This window comes from Macrobrachium nipponense, chromosome 1, assembly GCF_015104395.2.
Source record: "Macrobrachium nipponense isolate FS-2020 chromosome 1, ASM1510439v2, whole genome shotgun sequence".
NCBI lineage: Eukaryota > Metazoa > Arthropoda > Malacostraca > Decapoda > Palaemonidae > Macrobrachium > Macrobrachium nipponense.
In genome coordinates, this window is record NC_087200.1 from 87,102,162 (window position 1) to 87,127,005 (window position 24,844).

At 35.5% G+C, this 24,844-nt stretch overlaps 2 long non-coding RNA genes across 2 annotated transcripts in view; one reads left to right on the top strand and one right to left on the bottom strand.

Moving 5' to 3' along the window:
- Positions 1-20,927, bottom strand: part of LOC135219434 (uncharacterized) — a 135,481-nt gene extending 114,554 nt beyond the window's left edge. The window contains exon 1 of the long non-coding RNA XR_010315437.1: positions 20,481-20,927. This is a non-coding gene — a long non-coding RNA (uncharacterized LOC135219434). The remainder of the gene's footprint in view (positions 1-20,480) is intronic.
- LOC135219433 (uncharacterized) overlaps positions 1-24,844 on the top strand; it is a 116,394-nt gene that overhangs the window by 24,054 nt on the left and 67,496 nt on the right. The gene's annotated exons all lie outside the window — the stretch shown is intronic.

Sequence of the window (24,844 nt, forward strand, 5' to 3'; positions counted from 1 at the left end):
AATAAAAGAGAATCTGATGCACATATAACGCCTAAAGAGAACATTCAGGGTTAGTAACTAATAGCTCAAGATGCCGATGACACTATGGAAAAAAATGATGGCGATTCAGCAATTTTGTAATTGAAAGCCGCTCGAGATTTATTGACTGCCGCGAAAAACAGGATCGTTGTTGCTGTTATAAAGAACTGGCTTTTAGGTTTGTACAAGCTCTTGCTACTAAAGCAATCGTATATTATAAGAGTCAGGCCAATATAAATAGACACTAATCTTTGCCTTCGGAGACCGTTCACTTCTTAGAATATCAGAAATTTGTAACAGGAATATTAAATTTGAGCCAAAGGGCAAGCGTTGGGACCTATAAGGCCAATCTGCGATGAAACTAATGTCGACACAACTGCTTGTGAGAGGTTGGAAAATAAGATGGGCAAAAAAGGGAAGTACAGTAAAAGGAATGAAAGGAGTTGCAGCTAGGGCAGAAGGGAAGCTGCAAAGAACCTACAGTCCATCGCGTGAGGTACACTGACGGCGCTACTTCTCTCCGGGGGCTCAGATTTTTAAATCTACGCCTTATCCGTAGCAATAACATACTTCTTTACTCGCAATAAAAAAAAGTAAACGGAATCATTTTAATATCAGCAGATTTATGAGTACATTTTAATCAATTTTACTTTTTAAAACCTGCGGCTTCTTTGTCTGTTATTCTCTGGGAGCTTAGAAGTATTACTTAAGAATTTATTTTAAGCTCCTAAAGTGTTACGATGCAATGACTAAACTGGGTCCATTTACTTCACTCATAATTTTCTGCACCATATATAAGAGCGAATATCTATTTCATTCTCAACTTACGACTTACACCACATTCCAGCGGACTGCGGCGAACATCAATGACTTTTTTAAAACCCCATATTCATTAACAAAAAAATTTCTCAACTGGTCATTAGCGCATCAACAAAATACATTTAAAATTTACGTCCATGAGAAAAAACTAAGCAATCTAAGCACTTAGAATATTGGCCCAGGGAATTATTTCAAGTATTATTATCTCCTCTGAAGTATAGAGATGCAAGAATAATTTTTAGACAATGTTGTACAAAAATTGACTCACGACTTAAAAAAATGTCCTGTAATAAAAAAATAACAAAATACCTATAATGAGAGAGAGAGAGAGAGAGAGAGAGAGAGAGAGAGAGAGAGAGAGAGAGAGGCAATCTCTAATACAAGTACTACCGACCTCTCATTCCAAACAACAGCTAACGAACCACTAAACCCATTGTAAATCATTCTTAAATGAAATGATTTTAATTAAAAAATAGTCACTAAATTACTGATGTGTTACAAAACTGCTGTTCTCACTAAAATGCAATAACGTTCCCTGTGACTGCGGAGGCTGCAAGGAAAAATAAAACAAGAACGGTCACTGTTACCTTTATTCTTTAACAGCTGAACCGTGAGGAACCACGAGTGCATACATTTTCAAACTAAAAAAAGTTATATACATACGTACATACATACATACACACACAAACATGTATATATATATATGATATATATATATATACATAAGCCAAGGCAGGTCAGGGAAAGGCACTATCCACATGCATTTATTAAAATATATGCCGACGTTTCACAACTCCTCATAGTTGCATTTCTAGGCTGCAAACAAGCGAACATGGCAATCAATAAACTAATAAAATCCGAATTACAAATTATACTTGAATTAAAACATTCAGATGGACAGTGCCTGGATATCGGGGAACTCCAGTAGATGAGATTTCCCTGACCTGCCTTGGATTGTTCTTCGAGCTGTTGCTCCTGAGGTTGGAGGCATATATATATATATATATATATATATATATATATAATATATATCTATATATGTATATATATATATAAATATATTATATATATATATATATATATATATTATATATATATGCACACCAGCCGGTGGCCTGGTGGCGGGCAACCACAGGCCGGCATTGTTGGAACCGTAATATCAATGTTATTTTTCATCCCAGAAGATAGGCAAGAGCACATATGGAATCATCGCGAAAAGTTCTATCAGGATACTGTCTCTTTTCTCTCTCTCTCTCTACATCTCATATTAAAGAAGTTACCATAGCCGGATATCCGGAGGATATAAGGATCAAAACAGCACCCAGACTAAACCGATCACCTATTCTCACAATTAATCTTCATCACAGAGGAAAAATAAGAGCATATTTGGAATCCTCGCGAAAAGTTCTATCAGAATAATGCTAGCATTTTTTTCCTAAGAATAATAACGAAGAAGTTAGCATGGCCGGATATCCGGCTGAATATCCGGATCAAGATGTTACCCGGCTAAAGACCATCCCCCTATAAAACATCCATATATGGTCCAACTTTGGTCTTTGGTTCAATTCAGTCAAATAGTTTCGCCGTCTATAGCGAATATACATACATACATACATACCTACATAATCCGACCGTCGGGTTTATAATATATATATACATAAGTATGTATGTATGTATGTATAACTGAATCACGAAAGTTTGGAACGTGATAAATGCATATATAAAGGTATATGCCACGAAGGAAAGTGAAACACTGGAGTAGCTACAAGATCTTTCGACTCAACGTCCTTTACTTAGTCTGCTAAGTAAAGGACGTTGAGGCGAAGGATCTTGCAGCTACTCCAGTGTTTCACCTTCCTTCGTGGCTTATACCTTCATATATATATACATATATACATACACACACACATATATATATATATATATATATATATATATATATATATATATATATATATATATATGTATATAGACACAATATTTCCAAAACCAAATGTTGACTATATTACCTTCAATGTGCCAAGATAAGATGAGATACTACTTGTGCCTTTTCATATCTCAAAGAGAAGTGAATTTCAGCGAAACTAAATCACAGTAGCCGTCTCATAAACAAATACCTCAGCAATATTTTCAGTTTATGATTGACTTCGCTTACACAAGAATACAAACTATGATTTTTTTTTAACTCATACAAAATCGACGGGAAATTTGGTCCCATTAGTATAATCTTGCTTAGACTCGAGTCTCTCTCTCTCTCTCTCTCTCTCTCTCTCTCTCTCTCTCTCTCTCTCTGTTTTCCTTCCGCAGGAACTCTCTCTATACTTGACCTAAACGCCCGAATCGTTTCCAAGTCCGGCCAGGTGGGCCTGGTATTCTCTTTCCGGCTTCGAGGTAAGCTACTCATCTCTCACTTGGTCTCTTTATTCTCACCCGACTTGTCTTGCTCTCCTCTGCCTCTCTCTTGAGCCTTTTCTTCTTCTTCTTCGTCTTCCTCGTCTCTCATTCGCCAACAAGTTTGACGGGTGCTGATCTGTAATCTGATAACTTTTAAAACTCGTCGGCTAATGCTGCAAATAACTCCTCTTACTTCAACTAAAATGATCTGCCATTTACCTTACTCGATTGTATGTAGCAATAATACATTAGAATTATCAAAAAACTTTCAATTCCAAACGGATCATATATTCCCGTCAAAAGAGTCCTCTCTCTCTCTCTCTCTCTCTCTCTCTCTCTCTCTCTCTCTCTCTCTCTCTCTCTCTCTCTCTCTCTCTCTCTCTCTCTCTAAGAGGAAGTGTGGGCATACAGGAAAGTTCCAGAGGTAGCTATGTAGCTCCAAGGTAATGCGAGTGAGAGACTTTCTGCTCAAGTGGTTCAAGGAAAATCAAGCCAATAAACGATAGAACGTCTGATCTTATCAAATATATACCTTCATATTTCAGTTGCATCTATATACTGCATTTCATACTGCTACGTTTTCAGAATAGATACTGCATTTCATACCGCTACGTTTTCAGAATAGATACTTGCATTTTCTATACCGCTACGTTTTCAGAATAGTAAGATATTGCAGTCAAGGAACTCAGAATGCAGGTAACTTACTCATTAACACGTTGACTAATCATCTCCTATTCTCAGACTTTTGAGACCGCGCATGAATATTCCCCAACTAAATGAGACACGACCTAAATTTTGTACTAATCGCAAGTCTCGAAGCTATGGAGTGAAAGTTCAATATTTAAATTCCCTATGAAAAGAAAAACTTTTTTCAAATATATTTTTTTCTAATTCCCTTTCATAATATTCACAAAAACAAGCTTCATATAAGTCTTTGCAGAAGAGACTGAGACCACAAGTAATCAACTAACTGGCTCCAATTATGTTGGTATCCTCCCCTTCCCCCGGGATATTCTTGGTAGTGTGGCTATCATCTTCACTTAGTAAATACACACGTACCTGGGCAACTGCAGCATATTTGAAAACAGCTAATGAGTGTCAATTTAGCAATGAAAAATGTATAGCCAAAACATTCAAACAAACATACGAGAGCGTGGACATAATTTACATACAAACAAACACACAGACAGACACACACACACACAATATATATAATATATATATATATAATATATATATAATATATATATATATATATATATATATATATAAAACTAGAAGTTCTTAACCCCACGGTATTTTCCGCACGGTGCATAAAGGAATTAAATTTTTCAATTCACACGCAACTCCAAGAGCGACGCTAAATAGCACCGTGTCATATTACCACTCTTTCTTGTTTTAATATTAATAATGTCATAACGACAAGTTTTTCTTAAAGTTTTACTTCACCGTCAACTTTACAATGAATCAAAATAACTGTAAATCACGTTAGATAAAGTAACTTGAAATCCGGAGATACCGCACAACACACACACACATACAGAGAGAGAGAGAGAGAGAGAGAGAGAGAGAGAGAGAGAGAGAGCATAAATCTGATGCCAGAACTACTGGACCCGAAGAAAACTACGAATTATAACAATCACCTCATACATTCTTAACATAATGCTCATGCAATAATAACAAGTTTCATGTCTGATGATGCCACTCGCTTCAGAGAAAAAGAGAAAGTTTATCAATATATTTGCATATAACATACATTGACACACGTGCGCCCTTACTTTCTCCTAAGAAATGGTTCAAACCAAGCACCGATCTTAGACCAGATTTCACAGCAACTGTCTACTGGAAATTATGACATTTTTCATCGTTTAAAAGTGAAATGACACGTGTAAAATCAGTTCCTTTATACACCAGATATTATAAAGAATTACAGCCCTAGGAGTGCTGTTAATCAGCTCAGTGGTCAGGTAAAATTAAGATAAACTTAACTTTTTTCATTACTGACATAAGCATGTCTTCATGTATCTCCATAACAACTGCGGTTGTTTTTATCTAAGATTTAAACGCCAATCTAATGCAGGAGTTCTATGTAACTTAAAAAAAATATTTCCTGTTTTTAGTTCTTCATAATATTGATTTCCTTTAATCACCCAATATCTAAAGTGAGTCCTAGAGTCTTTTAATCACCCAATATCTAAAGTGAGTCCTAGAGTCCTTTAATCACCCAATATCTAAAGTGAGTCCTAGAGTCCTTTAATCACCCAATATCTAAAGTGAAGTTACTTAGAGTTTCCTTTAATCACCCAATATCCCTAAAAGTGAAGTCCTAGAAAAAGGTCTTTTAATCACCCAATATCTAAAGTGAGTCCTAGAGTCCTTTAATCACCCAATATCTAAAGTGAGTCCTAGAGTCTTTTAATCACCCAATATCTAAAGTGAGTCCTAGAGTCCTTTAATCAACCAATATCTAAAGTGAGTCCTAGAGTCCTTTAATCAACCAATATCTAAAGTGAGTCCTAGAGTCCTTTAATCACCCAATATCTAAAGTGAGCCCTAGAGTCCTTTAATCACCCAATATCTAAAGTGAGTCTAGAGTCCTTTAATCACCCAAATCTTAAAGCGGAGGTCCTAGAGTCCTTTACTCACCCAATATCTAAAGTGGATCCTGACGAGTCCTTTAATCACCCAATATCTTACCAAGTGAGTTCCCTAGAGTCCTTTAAAATCCACAACCACCAATATCTAAAGTTGAGTTCCTAGAAGTCCTTTAAATTGCACCAATAAAATCTAAAAGTGAGTCCTAGAGTCCTTTAATCACCCATAATATAAAGTGGCCCTAAATGAGTTCCTTTAATCAACCAATGCTAAACTTTGAGTCCTAGAAGTCCTTTAAAAAAAAAAAAAAAAAAAAAAAAAAAAAAAAAAAAAAAAAAAAAAAAAAAAAAAAAAAAAAAAAAAAAAAAAAAAATCCCCAAAATTCTAAAGTGAGTCCTAGAGTCCTTTTAATCAACCCAATAACTTAAAGTTGAGTTCCTATAGTCCTTTAATCAACCAATATCTAAAGTTTGGAGTTCTAGATTCCTTTGATCCCCAATATCTTAAAGTGTCATAGAGTTCCTTTAATTACCCAATATCTAAAGTGAAAGCCCCCGCCATAGATCCTTAATCACCAAATGCCTAAAGTGTCCTAAGTCCTTTAATCAACCAATATCCTAAAGTTTGAAGTCTTCGAGCCCCCTTTAAAATCACCCAATAAATCGAATTTGAGTCCTAGAGGTCCTTTAATCACCCAATATCCTAAAGTGAGTATTTTAGAAGTCCTTTAATTACCCAATATCTAAAGTGAGCCCTAGAGTCCTTTAATCACCCAATATCTAAAGTGAGTCCTAGAGTCCTTTAATCAACCAATATCTAAAGTGAGTCTTAGAGTCCTTTAATCACCCAATATCTAAAGTGAGTCCTAGAGTCCTTTAATCACCCAAAATCTAAAGTGAGTCCTAGAGTCCTTTAATCACCCAATATCTAAAGTGAGCCCTAGAGTCCTTTAATCAACCAATATCTAAAGTGAGTCCTAGAGGTCCTTTAAATCACCCAATATCTAAATTGAAGCCCTAGAGTCCATTAATCACCCAATTTAATCCCCCTAACAGTGAGTCCTAGAGTCCTTTAATCAACCAATATCTAAAGTGAGTCCTGACCTTCCTAGTAAAGACTTTAATGCTGGGAATAAATTAGTTTGATCTCCCAGTAACCTTTACACTTCTTCTATACTAGAGCCCTGTTCTTTAAAACTAAACCACAAGATGGCTACAGTACATTAAAATAGACAAAAAAAAAAAAACAAGTAAATGGGTAAATTAACTCTAAAAATCTAAGAACAAATGGCCCACTCGATATCTTTTAGACCAAAACGAACTCCTCAACGTGCAGACAGAGAACGTTGGCACTGGAGGACTGTGATATGTACCCTCTATGCAAAAATATGGAGGAGAAAAACTAGTTCCTTACGGGATCGCCTCATTTTTAAAAGAATCAAGAACTTGTCGTCATATCGTCAAAGAATCTCAATTCCTATTAACCACATTCTCTTGCGGTAAGTGGTGCCGGCCGAGGAACTGGACTTAAAACCCCCAGATTTGGAACCCAGGCTTCTTGCAAGAACCTCTGACTGCAAACGGATTGCCGCAACAATGACTGTTGCTACGGCTGAAAAACTCAATTGAAGGGATTGCATATACCCTCCTCAATTTCATCTCATGAATGACCAAAAACACAAGTAAATCCTATAATAGTTCAAGCACAAAACTAAAAGAAATAATAATAAAATCCTAAGATTTGTCACCAGCAACCGATCAGACGTATAGAGAGAGAGAGAGAGAGAGAGAGAGAGAGAGAGAGAGAGAGAGAGAGAGAGAGATAATCGTACAAAAACCAACTCGGGTGTATCGCCACTCAAAACAGTTTATCTGTGACGTGGTTCTGAATTTTTGTTCCCCTCTTAACCATATCCACATGGCTACTGATAACGATAAAAACAATGTTAGCGCTATCCTTTTTATTATAATAATCATTATTACTAATGGCCGTGTTTTCTGTCAGTCTTCCAGATCATTTTTCAAGTGTAATAGGATTAGAAAAACGCTTTAAACCCAAGGCGAAAAAAGCCTCGAAGCATTCAGCGCAAGAAAAGCAAATATAGTTTTTATTGACAGTTTTTAAAAGTAAAAACGCTACAAAATGTAAATGTGAATGTGCATACAAAGAGCCGAAAGGTGATATAGAAAATCTTTTATGTGGAAGGAACAGCTGAATATTCCATCTACAGGATCAAACGAAACCTTCTGGTAACATTCACAAGATCTATAAAAACGCAACGACCCTCAGTTATGACCCTTTTTATTTTTCAATTTCCTTAATACTTTTAGGATGTTTTCGTTCGAAAACCTGGAAACTAAATTTGGCAATGAAATTATGAAATTTTGCAAAGCCAGCATTCAAAACAGAGATGGTAGGCATACCGGAAAGAATCCTACGATGGATGGGGATTTTCTTTGTCACTCCTAAATTCAAATTCCAAATTTTCAGTGTATAACGTATCCAAAAATATTAGGGAAGCGAAAAATCAGTTAGACAATAATCAGATCACAGTAACGTTACAAGGGACCAACAGTTGGATACAGAAACACTGGCTGGAAATACCTACGCATAAACATTTAAACATTTCACTTCCAGCTAAGATTTAAAGCCCAAGTTTTGTAAACGATGAAATGTTTATTCTCAACCCATTGTCATACTAAGAATACCTACTTGTATTCTGGACTAACATAAATCCTCGACTCAAATTATGCCTGGTTCAATATCATTAAAAATATTCAAACACAAATAGATACTCATTTCGACACCGTGTATAAGGGCAGAAAATTGATAGTTGGTAACAAGCAGAAGATACCCCTGTCAGGAGAAGTGAAGTTGACTCGTGATGATGATCTATTTTCATTTCCACTACCAATTCTATATCTTTATTTACCTCTCATACAATACCTGTTTATTAATGTCGGTTCCAGATATGCCTCCATTCTAATTCTCACCCTTAATTTTCCTTTTTTTTTTCATAAGATACAAAATACATCAGATGGACATTTTCAGCTGCCACTTCCGTGCAAGTGACATAAGCAGTGATAATGAGCTTATTACTTCATAAACCAGTTCTAAGTTGAAACGGGTACACCCCCAGTTGAGCATTAATACTGGCTCCTTCTTTTCACGAGTCTGGACCCAGACGAGGCTTACGAAATAACTGACATCCAAGACGTAGTTTCACCGGTTTTGTCACTGAGCGTAAATGTAATGCACGCGTAAGTGTGATGACCGAGTTCATGTCAGTACACAGAAGCATACATTGTAGCATTCGAATTTTTATCGCTCCAACATACTTCAATATATATATATATATATATATATATATATATATATATATATGTGTGTGTGTGTGTATATATATGTATGTATGGTATGTATATATATATATTGGTTATTGGTACTTTAATATGATTATATATCTATATCTATATATACATATATATATATATATATATATATATATATATATATATATATATATATATATAGATATAAAATCATATTAAAGTACCAATAACCAAAATGACCGAATTACCTTGATCACTGACCACTAAACCAGTCAGTTTAGACTTCTGGACTTCTCACTCATGGGTGACTTTTGGACTATAATCATAACCACCCAAACTTATACAAAGCAGAAATGACCCAAATAAAAAAAAATATGACTCCAACTCAAGAAAAAAGGGAAGACTTCAGTTGCTAAGTATTAACTTGCATTAACCAAGGCACTTTATTGTCAAGGTTTACAGCATTTACCTTGTTCGTGTACGGACTTTGAATATGAACAATTTCAACAATTTATGACACAGTCCTTTGGAACTGACAACGCAGTGTGACTAACACAGGGGACAAAAGTTCTGAAGCGCTGTCTGTCACTGCAGGATCCCTCATCAAAATACTTCACCCTGGCCCAACAAAAACATGGACACCACGTTCTTCGTTATTCTTCCTTATACCCACAATCAAGGTAGTGTTGCGCACTTAGATCAAAATATTAGTACTTTCACTTTAATATCTATATATTATTCGCTGGTCCAAAATCTGAATTTTCTAAAAATTTGGCAGAAATTTTTTAAAAACCTGCAAAAGAATTTGAGTGTGAAGCTTATCACTGCAACCTCAGAAATTTGGAGCTACTCAGTAGATTGTATTCATCCATTAACTTGACCCAAGCACGAGCCCCGTTTTTTAAAATACATTTGTAAAAGTCTCATCAGCAGCACACTAACACCCCCACTCATAAAAGACACCATGTGGCATATACGTTCGTATTTTCTGGATAACTTGGCACTTTCACGTGACAGTTTCGTAAACCCGACTACTCCAACGTTTCCCAGTGCTTCCATTAGCCCCGTTTTCACTTCAATATTTTTCATCATTTGTTCAGCTTATCTATTTAATTTTTTGTTAGAGCCAAGCCACCAGGCATTATTTTTCTCCACTGCTTTTATCTCTATTCCTAACCATTTTACTGTTCTTTTTCAGACACAAACTGTCAGAATACCTTTCAAATTTTCCTTCTCAAATACTCAAAATCTCGAAAAAAAATGAGAGAAAAAAAGGCCTAATAACTACCTTCTGTGAGGTACCTTCTTTCATTCAAGACATTTTCCTTTTAACTCGCACCTTTTTGCGTGGTTCCTCTACCTTCTTTGCTTTCACTATCCTTCGGCTAGCTTACATGAATTATTACTCCCCACTCCTTGTTTCCACTTCCTCTGATAATACTGCTCAAGCTGAACATTTTCTTTCACTTCATCATCGAACATGTATCAAACTTCTCACCAGCATCTGGAGCCGCTTTTCATTACTAGCAGTTAACTCTGTGTCATCTGCAAACATCAACCGTTCCATGTCACTATTCACGTAAATATTGTTTACCTGCGAAGATACTGAAAAAAAAAAATCGACAAAAATCCAAGCGCGGGGACCTATGAGATCATTCAGCCCAGAAAAGGAATGTTGGCTATAAGAAGGTTTGAAGGGTGTAACGGGAGGATAATCTCGCTGTTGCACTATGAAACAATTGTTTGAGAGGGTGGAAAGCTAGATGGAGGTAAGAGAATATGAACGGAGATACAGTAATAGGAATGAAGAGGTAGCAACAAGGAGCCGAAGGGACGCTGGAAAAAGTAAGGCTTATACCACAGTGCACCACGTGAGATACTGTACACCCATGAGACCCACTTTGTATAAATTGGATAATCTCACCTGTAAACGCTTGCACACTTCCACTTAAATTTCTAAGTTTTGTCAGAAAATATCTATCATACAGTTTCAATAATCTTAACATCTCTATCAAATGTATAAGAAGTTTTCTCATCTTTACTCTAATATAGAAACTGATCTGCTTTCATAAAAAAAAAAAATAAGCTTTACCCAGTGGCATCTTACAAATTTAAATGACACTGATCTTCACCTATGAGGTCTCACCTGCCCAAAAATTTCATCCCAACACTTTTGACTTACTCAATTTCAAAATATTGTTAAAAAGAAATTTATTAGTTTTCAATGCTGGATCACTTCATGACATTGGTTTATAGTCACTTCAGCAATTTTTAATGCTCAAAAGCAAATTTAAAGTATATTCAAGAACCATTTCAAAAGAAATAAAACATTCACTTTCACTTAATCCTGTCTTCTTACATAATAGGAGCAAATTCGCTAAGTCACCGCGCAATTCAAATCTTTAAAACATAAAACATGCTCTTCATGGTAAGCACAATTCCGAGACTCGGCGCATCAGACACCTGACTCAGAAAAGCAGTAGAGAACTATTTAATTGCATACACGCATAATAACTTTTCACCACGAACTGTACAGCAGTATATCACGCAGAAGTGTCCCCATTAAAAATAATTCAGCTCATTTAGAGCTATTTTTCAGTTCTGCAACAAATGAAAATATGTTAGTGTATTATATGTATGTATGTATGTATGTATGTATTATATGTATGATGTATGTATGTATGTATGTATGTAGTATGTATGTATGTATATATTTATATATAATATATATTATATGTATGGGTATATATATATATATATATATATATATATATATAAAATATATATATATATATATATATATAAATATATATATATATAAATATATATATATATATATAAAAATATATGATATCTATATATATATATATATATATATAAGAATTAATCTATATATATATATATATTATACTATACATATATTATATATATATATATATATATATATATATATATATATATATATATATCACACACATATATATAATATATATATATATAGAGGTCTGGTCAGTACTTGGATGGGGGAATAACTCTAGGTGACCACTCCGAAAAGCTATTCTATATATAGTTCTCGAACATAAGCCTACCTATGGTCTTCTGTTGTTTAACAATTAAAATCAAACCTCTTAATACTTAGTAAAAACAGGCAGGATAATACCTAGCGCTACTCCCCCAAAACGGGAAAAAACAGACATGTATCCATCCTCTTAGAACAAGCAAAATGATCACATAACGGAATAAAAAGGCTTCATGAGTAGAGATCCTGAAAGACGCAGAGTGGAAATAACAAAAGAATAGAGATGCCTAAAACAAAAATGAGTAATATCTAGTATTTCGATCGGCTGGACAAAAAAGCAAAATTATCTATGCCATAAGAGCTAGGTACTTATAAAGAAGTACTGCATATCACGGCACCTTTGCAGGACGATTTGCCATATTATTATTCAAAATGTGCTTGTTCCTTTCAAACGAGACAAAAGACAGTCTTGCTGTCCACACTTACAGTCAATATAACACCTAAATGTGAGTAAGTAAAGAACAAACGCAAATTATACAAACAATATAAAAACGGATGAGAAATAAGCAAACTAGATGAAAGTGCAACCCACCCTTCCTTCACGCGAGAGACCATAATTCCAAAACTAAGACTGATGAAGAAGGTAACCAAAGACTGGAAGGCAACGGAATACACCAACTGAAATGCCCATCTGTCATAAGTAGACATGGAAATGTTTCCAATTAATTATGGAAGCTGGTCGCGCAACACTTCAATCCACGACAGTTTAAATATAATAGTTAAAAATAACCATAAGAGCTACCAGTATACATACCAATCCACAACAGTTAAAACATAACCACAATAGTTTTCAATAACCACAAGTTCTTGCTTTGAACATACTTATCAGCTTCTATTAACCAGATATTTAAGCGTGTATCCCAAACAAACAAAAATTATGTCAATGGAAATAACGTCTTCCATAACTAACAATAACATAAATTTGGAATTCACATTATACAGCACTGTTAAAACTCTCAAATATATGATCGCTTTCTCTGTTTGTCATCTAACTTGACCAAGACGACCAGCTTAATTTAAAACAAAAAAAGTGTGTCAGCCAAAGTTCATATCCTCCCTTCCGTTACCTTTGAGAGGCTAGGTCTTGAACTTTCGGTCTGAGGGGAGCCCTCCCCTTCTCAAAGTCTCCTGGAGGGGGTCTGCATTATACTGCAGATGACTTTCCAAAACGGATAAGTTGCGCGCAACTTGTAGACTTTCTGTCTGAAGGTCAATCTTCAATTTCTCAATTCCTGTTTATTAAATTAACACTGTAGTGGACCGCGTGCATATGTACATGTAAATGCATGAATATTATATATACATAATATATATACATATATATTTATATATATATATATATATATATATATTTTATATATATGTGTGTGTGTGTGTGTGTGTGTGTCTGTGTGTGTGTGTGTATATATATTATATATAGGCAAAAAGATAGATACAGCAACTAAATACGTAAAAAAAGATACGTCTGCATTATCTGTAAATATGTCAAACCTAACTTGAAGTTACAGCAAACTTGCAGGTTCCAATGCAACATGATAGGTCTGCATGTCAGCTTTATCTATCGACAAGGTTGTTTGCGAACGTGTGTTAATTAATTAATATATATATATATATACTATATACTATATATATATATAATATATATATATATATATATATCAGCATATACAGCTGACATATACTTCAGCACCTTTGCACATATAGTATTCATCAATGGGCAATGTAACCTGAAAAGTCTCAAAGAAAAGAAATCAGAGAGCATTTTGAGAGGGGCGCACTTGTAATCCGCCTGGAGATAAGTTACCCCAATCAGCTACGTGTAAAGCAAGAATCGTGCATTTTATTGGACACTTATGAAACAGGTTTTCCCAAACCAGAATGGCCCGTGTTGTCACGGCCTTGTTTGCTTCCTTAAAGAAGATGATCATTTCTCTCTCTCTCTCTCTCTCTCTCTCTCTCTCTCTCTCTCTCTCTCTCTCTCTCTCTCTCTCTCTCTGTATTTTTGCATGTGTGTGGAGAAAGTGCCAAGCTGCAGATATGAATGCATTGTCAGAAATGAACATGAGAATGAGAGTGAGCAAGAAAAAGAAATAGTGGGAATGATTTTGAAAATATAAAAGTATTCCTCTAAGCAGGTATGATGAAATGCAACCAACACATGACGAAACTAAGAAGTGAAAATACGCGTTTGGGTCTTAATCAAGACACGAGAAAACAGTTATATATATTGCTGGTATAAAAAAAACGGCAAAAAAGGGAACATTTCGTTTTGAAGGAATAAAGAAATGGGAACACAAAAGAGGTTATGTCATGACAATGTAGTCACTCAGGATGAAAAGGAACCCCGAGAAAAATGAAGAATAATTATAAAGAGGAAGAATAAAACTCCTTTAAAAACAAGTTAAAGGAAAATAATAGAAAAATATGACTTGCATTTACCCCTGTCTGAGAAGCAAATTGCACAGAAATAAAAATAATTAAAAAAGCTTCTCTTGGGAGATCTGGCAAAGGAGATATAGCCAGAAAAAAAAATAGTGCGAAAAAATACTGGAAGTCTATGAATCACATCTTCTTTCCTAAAGACCAACGATGTCTATGATTGAGATCCACACGACTCCTGAAAGAAAAGAAGGATTAAATGGACTTTATGCTGTGCGTTTCATAATATTGAAGTGCGCGCACGCACGCACACACACTACATTATGTATTATATATATTCATATATATATATATATATATATAATATATATATATATATATTATTTATTATATATATATATATATATATATATATATATCTAATAAAAGGATTCCATAAAAACGCCAAAATATAGAAAAGAATTACTATATTTCATAGACTGTACTGTCTCTCTCTTCAGGTAGGTAGTGAATGAGAAACGGCTTACCTGTGGGTGCATTTCTGTGTATAAATACCGCTGTTTCAGTATCTTTTCTCATTCATTACCTACCTGAAGAGAGAGATGTTGCAGTCTCTGAAAAATAGTACTTATTTTTTATATTTTAGCGTTTTTATGGGTTCCTTTCATTAGATGGAATTCTGTTGTAACAGAAAAATTTTCCTAGTCTATGTATATGTATATATATATATACACGTATATATTTATAAAATATATATATATATATATATATATATATATATATATATATATATATATATACATATACACACCCGAACATATGTGTATATATATATATATATATATACACATATATACACCCGAACATACACAAGTGTTTGAATGTGTAGGATGTCGCTACACAGCTGAGAAAGATTCCAACATCTATACAGGTATAGTATGTAAGAATGCGTATGAGGTCGCTACATAGCTGGGATAGCTGGGAAGAATGTCCACGAACGATGTCTCGTGGTTCTCTGACTTACTTCCACATGCTACTAAAAAAATTAAAAGAAAATTAAATAAAAAATGCTAAAGAAAAAAGGAGAAACGTAAATGTCTTAGCGTTCAATAATACTTTCTTATTAGGACTGCATCCTGACAGATCGTACCGTCATATCCGTGGAATTTTGTCAAGTCACGCGATCATTATTTATGAAGCTGGACGCAAAATCTATGAAGCTAGTGTTACTTAGACAAAAACTTACGTCAGGGTCATATAAAAATTTATGCTAAATTTCAATGTAAATCATACTGCAATGCTAAAACGTACGGAAATTCTTAGGAAGAAGACGACTTAAATACATTCCAATGAAGTGAGGGCGCTTGTGAATAAAGTGCAGTCAAGTGCGCATCTTTCGTTTGTGATCGGAAGAGGTACTTGTCCCCTGCAGTTTTTTCCAAGCATCAGAGAGAGACTGAAGAGAGATAGCATAGTCGTAACAGTGGAAGGCCCACTCGAGAGGTCACCTCCTTTTGGTAAGCTTGTAGGAGCAAGCCCTCTTAGCAGACCTCTTGTGCCAGTACTTGAAAGGAAGTGAATTCTCTTTGCAGTCTTCAGCTTTTAAAAAGTCTGTCATCTCTGTAAGCTCTTGGTGGAGGGGCCTCTTGGGCAACTGGTATAACTACTTTCAAGAAACTAGCCGTCATTATGTGCTTGTGGGCAAAATCATTTATGAATGATTTCTCTAAGGAAGCTACTAAATGTACATGTTCAAGGTCTTGTCTCATTTCAAGGTCATGAAGGGATGCTATTTTCATTGGAAACTGATTAAGTCACCGCTCTTGGTACAGAGAGAGTACAGAGACTGTCACTAAAATGCTAAAATGTATAAATTTTACTGTTTCTCAATAAAAACAATTTTTACATCACCAGTTAAAGAGTTATGTTTTAATGTCCTTTTTCACCTTTACCTGTAATTTTGTTATTATGAGTTCATTGATATTTCAAATTCTTAAATCTTCAACAATTCGAATAGTTTACTACGCTAACTTATTAACACTGCTAATTCTTCCTCACCAAATTATCAACACTGTTAATTCTTCCTCACCAGATTATCAACACTTAATTCTTCCTCACCAAATTATCAACACTTAATTCTTCCTCACCAAATTATCAAAACAGCTAATTCTTCCTCACCCTGCCCGACGAATCCTTCAAGGGGTGGTTAGAGTTCTTTTCACGGGTTCCTGAGCAAAGTCCATCTACCTGCGCACACTTCATGACAGACCAAATTCCAGTTGGCACGTCCTCTTTGCACATTATTGACTATGAAGTGAGTCTCATTAAAAGGCAATCCGCGTGAAGTCCGGCCTTCGTGCAGTTCCTTAATGGAACGATGTTTCTCTTTTGCAAGCAACATAATACAAACATTGGTGCTCTCCTTTATGATATTATAAAGGTAACTATGAAGGAATATTCATTGAGTCTGTTTCCTGTCATACCCTCAGTGCTTCAAATAGGGAAACACACTTCCTCTGATACAATGTAAATATGTAGAACTGATGGTGTCAAGGTAATCTTTTTCATATAAACTGTTAGAAGCCACAGTCATTTTTAAAGCATGCAAAAATACTTATACGCAATTATTCCACACTGTCTACAAAATACTTATACGCAGTTATTTCACTCTATCTAACCCAATATAAGCCAATGTGATACGGTTTGATTGTATTCTGATAATCTTTTACAGATAAAAAATTCTGTGTAAACCTACCAGTTGCACTCGGAATCGAGAGCTCCGATTTTACAATTACTCGTAAGAAAAATAACAATTATACTCTGTTTTTTCCATCTGTCCATCCGCCTGTGGTGTTTTCGCATGGTAACTCTGCGTCCCGGGCTTTAAATAGTTACGCTATGTGTAAGTTTTAGGTAAATAAAAGGATATCTGGGTGTACATTTGCAACTGAAAAGTGTTTTAATAAATTACTTTATGCTAATCACATCGTTAATATTCGAAATAGGATATTATTATCATTGTTGAATGTAAGCTGAATGTAACTATCTAAAGCCCGGGACGCAGTGTTACCATACACAAACACCACAGGCGAGTGGACAGATGGAAAAAACAGAGTATAGGTAATCCTAATTCTCTTGAGCACTGCAGGATGTGCCTTGTTAATACAACGTACAAAGACCTCTACTGATATTTCCAGACCAGAATGGCGCCGCTTTCGAAACGATTTTGTACTTTAAGTAGTGACCGGGAACATCCAAAATGTGTAGTAAAACTTCCTACTTTGGCAAGAAAAAGATGCTACTGAAATCTCTGGATGCTAAAATTTCCATTCGCACATGGTCCACCACATTTATAGTCACTAAACAGCGTATGTTTTTTCATTACGTTCTTCATTTAAAAACAGTAAAATTTCTAATAACTTCACTAAACTTTAAAAATAATAATTATATTATTCAATAATTTCCCATAGTTTTTCAAAAATGAAAAACGGCTGGAAAATATCAAAAGCAGTATTTAACTTGGAAAAAATAAAAAGCAGAAAAATGCAAGCAGTAAACAAACGCATGTAAACGTGAGGGCGAAGAGAAGGTCGACCATTCTCAGAATATTTGCTACCAATAACAACCGAAACCAAGGAGCATTTCAATTGGCCAGATGAAACTGGGCAGTTACCTTATAAGCCTTCTTCCCGGAATAAAAACTCCCGCACGGTATTTAATGGACGATTTAGTTTGAAAAGGGACGCTTCGCTCATTCCTTTATTTCTATAAATAGCATTTGGCAACCAGGATAAATCGGATGGTATCCTTAATAGAATTTCTTATTACGTGATCGTTCTCTTCGGATTATATGGTCACTGTCACCTATCTACTGCCACGTACACGCATCGCAAAATGATATTTTGAAAGGTACGTCAATTTGTGTGACTTTACAAGGTCAAGTTTAAAAACCTATTTACACGTAGTCAAAATAAATGCATCCCAGCAAAATGACAAGTTTGAAAGAACAATTTTCATGACTAGCAAGAGCAGAGCTGATATCAAACGTATATACCAGTTTCAGTCAATATCATTTTCACAGAGTAAAGTGTATGATTAAACGCGACAACCAGAGTTCAGTAAAGAAATAAAAACTACCTTTTACGTCCAGAACTCCTCTGAGCTGAGAAAAATCCAGATTTTGACATGGGTCCCGTAAGAGCGAAAAAAAGGGTGTTTGAAATAATTGAAGCGAACTAAATAGGCTTGATTTAAAACCAGCGCTGTAACTTACTGGCCTCGATAGGGCACTATTCTTGACGTAGGATATGAAATCCATATATTTGAGACACTATTCTTGACGTAGGATATGAAATCCATATATTTGAGACACTATTCTTGACGTAGGATATGAAATCCATATATTTGAGAGACTATTCTTGACGTAGGATATGAAATCCATATATTTGAGAGACTATTCTTGACGTAGGATATGAAATCCATATATTTGAGAGAGAGAAAATACATCTGATGATTGTTAACGTCACTGAGGATATCCCAAACCGAGGCCTTCCCTACTTTTTTTCCCTCGATGTAGCAATGGTCACTCGCCCATGTATTTTTCCCCCTTTTTCTCCCCGCCCTACGACCCACAAGAATAGACTAACAATCACGTACATAAATCGCTACTTGGGTCCAAAGAGACGTGCTTTAATTTAAGAAGACGTTCCTATATTATTCATTCTCCAACCAGAATCGGACATGAGTCTATTCGGAGAGAGAGAGAGAGAGAGAGATAAATCGTGCGCTTTTTCATACAAAATTGCTTTCATATATACACTTAAATGGTCCTTCCAAAATTCCTTACAACAGAAAATCTTATTTTATTACAAGACCAACTCTTGAACAAAAGCATACAACACGACAACACGTAAGCCTTACGAGTCTGTCGAAGCACTGAGGGGTTTTAAATATACTAACCTTTTCCTTGGCTGCACGTTTTACTCAACCTCTGATAAAATTACCAACACGCATCTTGATTATTATATATATATATATATATATATATATATATATATATATATATATATTATATATACCAGTGTTGAACTCAAGTCATAATCAGAGTTGCGGGCATAAAATGATGATGAATACTGCATACCAAGGTCATACTCGCTACAGCATGTACGTGCCATAGTTAACCTTTACAACACACACACAGCTAAATTCTTTGAAGCAACTTTAAATTTCGCATACTGCTCTTAACATACTACAGACAATAAGATTCGATCGTCACACCCTTCACCTTGACCTCGACGGTAACCTGACCGGCAGCTGACTGAGGCGTGCCTTGTGCACGAAAACGCACACGCAAGCCACGATGACCAAAAACTTAGAAGCTTACAATTTTTAGTTCATAAAGGATTCATAAAATTTTCCGAATTATGCTTTGCCTGACACACGATTACTCGCATTAACCGAATATCCTTTTCTATATCACATTCATGTAGTTTGGGCAGTCACATTTACTTGTAAATTGTAAAAGAAGTACCACAATACTACAGCTGTCTTCCTTCTTAAGCCACTCAACAGACAATGCTTGTTTGAAAATGATCTCCTGCATGTCATAAGGACACATTTGGAATATTCATGGTGAATTAACTAATCCCACGAGAGCCTTCGTGCCAATCTCTATCAGTATAAATAATATACGAATGCTAACAAGACGCTTATAAACATATCACGAGTAAGTCTTTACGTGTGCATACTAATTATGTAACTATAAACCTGAATGAGTGCAAACACAAGCAGAACCAAGATAAAATCTCAGGCGAGAAATAAAATGAAAAAATGCCAAAATAAATTCTAAATCATAATTAACTCACCCATAAGAAGTCCTCAGCCAATGCCACCCAAAATCAGGTCACTTCGGCTCTTAATCAAAAGGGCCGATGAGCACTCCAGCAAAGGGTCGAGAAGAGCATTCAGGGCTCAGAGATGCTGCGGCAGTAGTAGTTCCTCATCCGAACAAGCAGCCGTTGTGAGAAGGGATAAGGAGATCAAGTGCCGCCGACGATAGTACATGTGACGCCGGTGACGAAAGCCAGTGACGCCTCGCGATTCGAAATTCCTCGTTTCAGGCGTCCTCGCTCCTCTCGGGAAATGGCAGTGACGATGGAGTCGTCTCCGTCTTCGACACCTGATATCAAATGCAAATTGAGTGCCCGCCAGTTGTGGGACAACGGAGGTCCTTTCCTTCCCACACATCTCGCATAAGTGGCGACTTCTGCGGACCCACCCAAGCGGCCCGGGATCAATCTTCAACTATATGTATTTCTTTACACACATTTATAAGTTGCTATTCTACATCATAGGCAACAAACAGGTGGTGCAGCAAAAATTAATGAAGAGGATAACAAAAAGTTATGTGCTATGATAGCAAGAAAAAATTCGCCGTAGATTCTTCGGCGCAATTGAGTTTTATGCATAGCGTATAATGCTGTACGACCAGCGACCCATGAAACTTTCAGCCATGGCCTGGTGGCAACCTGTCCAACAGCATTGCCAGACACATGATCATTTCTAACTTTAACCTTAAATCAAATAAAAACTACTGAGGCTAGAGGGCTGCAATTTGGCATGTTTGATGAGGGTGGATGATCAACATACCATTTTGCAGTCCTCTAGCCACAGTAGTTTTTAAGATCTGAGGGAGGAAAGAAAAAGAGCGGACGGAGTAGACAAAGCCATCTCAAAAGTTTTCTTTTACAGACAAAACTAAAAAGGAGAATGTCATGCACACGTGTTACACTAAAATATTTCAGTTATGTTAAACATCTGTGTGAAAAAAATATTCTTTAGATACTGGTGAAAATGGTGTAGCAATAAACTTTGGTCTTTCAGACGGAAGAAAAAGTCATAGCTTGTGTATGTACACATACATACATATATACATAATTACATACTTCTATACATAAAGAGAGAGAGAGTGAGAATGTTTATGTACGTGCAAGCACTACGTCAAATAAGTTGAAGAGTTTACAACTTTTCGTACACATTACAAAAGTTTACTATAATAATACATTATTATATAATATATATGCTCGCTTGGAAACTATACATACATAAATATATATATATATATATATATATATATATATATATATATATATATATATATATGTGTGTGTGTGTGTGTGTGTGTGTGTGTATAAACACATTGCACTTAGCTAATCTGACAGATTAACATACACTAAAGCTGGCATCTTAGAGTCCAAATGAAGACCTGCCTTTTCACTTGGGTTCCCTATAAATCAGGTTCTCATACGATTCTAACCACAAAAGCCAGAAATACCGATGCCAAAAAAGTAAAGGCATCATAAAAGTACCGTATCGTCTTGAAACAATGTGAACGCGATGACAAAGCATTCACTACTTGTTGCTTTGCTTTTATGACGACCTCAATACTACATTGTATCTCTGGTTAAAAAATCCGAACCTGCTCTGCCTTTCCTACTGGCTAGTAAGAGTTACGGTTCAAGTATTTTAAATATTAACATGGTAACACGGAAGGTAATGCAGTGACAACATACTTACTCGTATGACCATTCAAATGAATTCATACATACATCAGCGAGATAATTGAGCGCATTCAGGCAGAACTCACATATTGCATATTGGAGACACTGGTTGGAGATGAAGAACGAAGTATACACTAAGGATTCAACATAAATGTGGGCGATTTACAATAGGGGCCACACATCACGGTATGACTTAAAACTATATCTAAATGATTTGTCGATTTAAGAGCAATGCTTTAAGAAGAATAATAGGAGTCAGATGGCAAAATAAAAGTCAGCAAAAGGTACCGTAACAGAGGTGACAGACGTCCCCTATGTAGATCTGATAAAGGTGAATGGGAGATATAGATGGCTTGGACATGTCCTTCGCGCAGCCCATGAGAGAACAGTATATGGCAGTGCAACCATGGAGAGTCAGACCAATTTAGACGGAAACTATGAGTGAATATGTATACATATAATGTATAATAGGGGTGCATTTTGGAGACAAATTAGACCGTTTCGTTCTTTACCTAACCCATTCGTTCTAGTGCAAGTGATATTTTATAGTGCAAATTATTATTTTTATGAATGCAAGGTGTATGCAATCTGTATAATGAGAAACCTTTTTCAAGATTTCAATATTACAGCCTAAGCTAACACTGAATATTCTGATGCAAACACCAAATACATAATTCTTATTTGAGCTCCAGTGCAGATATAGCAAAATCTGTTCATATTTTCGTGATAGCCTCATGATGCGAAAACAAACGGACGAGAGAGAGAGAGAGAGAGAGAGAGAGAGAGAGAGAGAGAGAGAGAGGAGAGAGAGAGAAGTAATATTTAAATGAAGTTAAATAATTATTAGCGTTATACACGAAATTAAGCCATTCTACATCGCCGAATGGGTAGAATCCGAAAAAATTAAATAAAAATGCATGTAAAACACAAAATAAAATTATAAATTACACCTAGCGTTAATATAGACCAAAGCACAAGAACGTACTAATTAAGAAAATTCTATTGTTTTAAGTAGTTGTTTTCCATGTCTTAATTTGTTTTTTATTGTTCTTTTGTAGCCCCGAGGATGTAACATGTGTTACAAAACGCGTTGGCGAATAAATGTTATCTTAATTGATAACTGTCTACTTGTCACCTATCCTTGAGGTATATATATATATATATATATATATATATATATATATATATATATATATAGATATATATATATAATATATATATATATATATATATATATATATATCTATATATATATATATATATATATATATAGATATATCTATATATATATATTATATATATATATATATATACTTATTACTTTATATTTATGTTTTCATTATTCCTACAGTTTGATAAAAAAAAAAAAAAAAAAAAAAAAGGTCTCCAAGCTCTAAAAAGGTGAAGAGAGAGGAAGGAAGGACGGACGGAGCGAGTGAAGAAAATACCGTAACAATAAAAGGAAACCTTAAGCTCACTCTCCTGCAGAACCGGAACCGGACAGGTATAAATTGGCCCCATGGCGACGGCGGCAAACAAGTGACTTTCGGCGAGTCATTAGACACAATTTATGTCCCGTGTGTGCATACTGCCGAGATATACTACACCCATAAATAATGCCTGAACGGTCAAGAGGCGCTGTTGCACCCCAACATACAAAATATTGACTAATCGTATCCAATTACTCTTCCAATAACACGGCGAAAGACTTGCATCAATTATTAATTGAATCCATTAACAAAAGCCAGTGTTACAGGGGGAAAGGTAAGGCCACAACTTTAATTAGAGCTCTCTTGAAAAGGATTAGCTCAAAGAGAGAGAGAGAGAGAGAGAGAGAGAGAGAGAGAGAGAGAGCAACTTACTAAACAACAGCCAAATTGCGCATATTTCTATATAGCATTATATTGTTCCCACATTCTTCGTGTAATATTATTTTGTTAATTTCTTTTCCTATCCATAGTAAATGAATCGTATTTTTTAGTGTAAAACCATGGCAGTTTTAATTTTCAAAACACGAAAGATGATCTACATCCCGTTTACGTGTGTGAAAAGCGCAGTCGAAGAGAAGGAATTAAAAATGGTAAATGTGGCATCGGTGCGCTTAACCAACACAAGCATCTTGCCGGTAACCGGATCTGGCTTGTGACGTCACTCCGTTCGTCTTGTCCGAATCCATGCACGAGAGCTTCGATTCTCCCTTATACGAAGACTGTGATTATTTTAGGAAATATCCTCACTGACGTTTTCTCACACGGTTATCATAATAATCACAGAATTATGTTATCCACGGGCGTCATAGCAATAATTAAAAACCGTTGAGAGATGAAGAATTAGAATTAATTATTTAAGAAAGCGGGATCATGTTTTCCTTTTGATAACTATTCGAAGAAGCGTTATCGGCCACCAATCAAGAAAGGCATGTAGGCCGCTGTGTTGCAAATCCCGCCAACAGTGGAACTTGATTCGCGACATTTTGCTGCAACAAGCTCTATTATTAAATGCGACTTGCGAAGTAGGACGTAACATCAATCAAACTCTGCAACAGATGTTGGGTCTATTACTTTACCGTGGACATAACGGCCGGAACCCTTTAAAAGAGAAGTGGAGGCTAATGAGGCGACCAGGAAAACTATGGCTTATTTCAGACCCTGAGGAATACAATCACACAG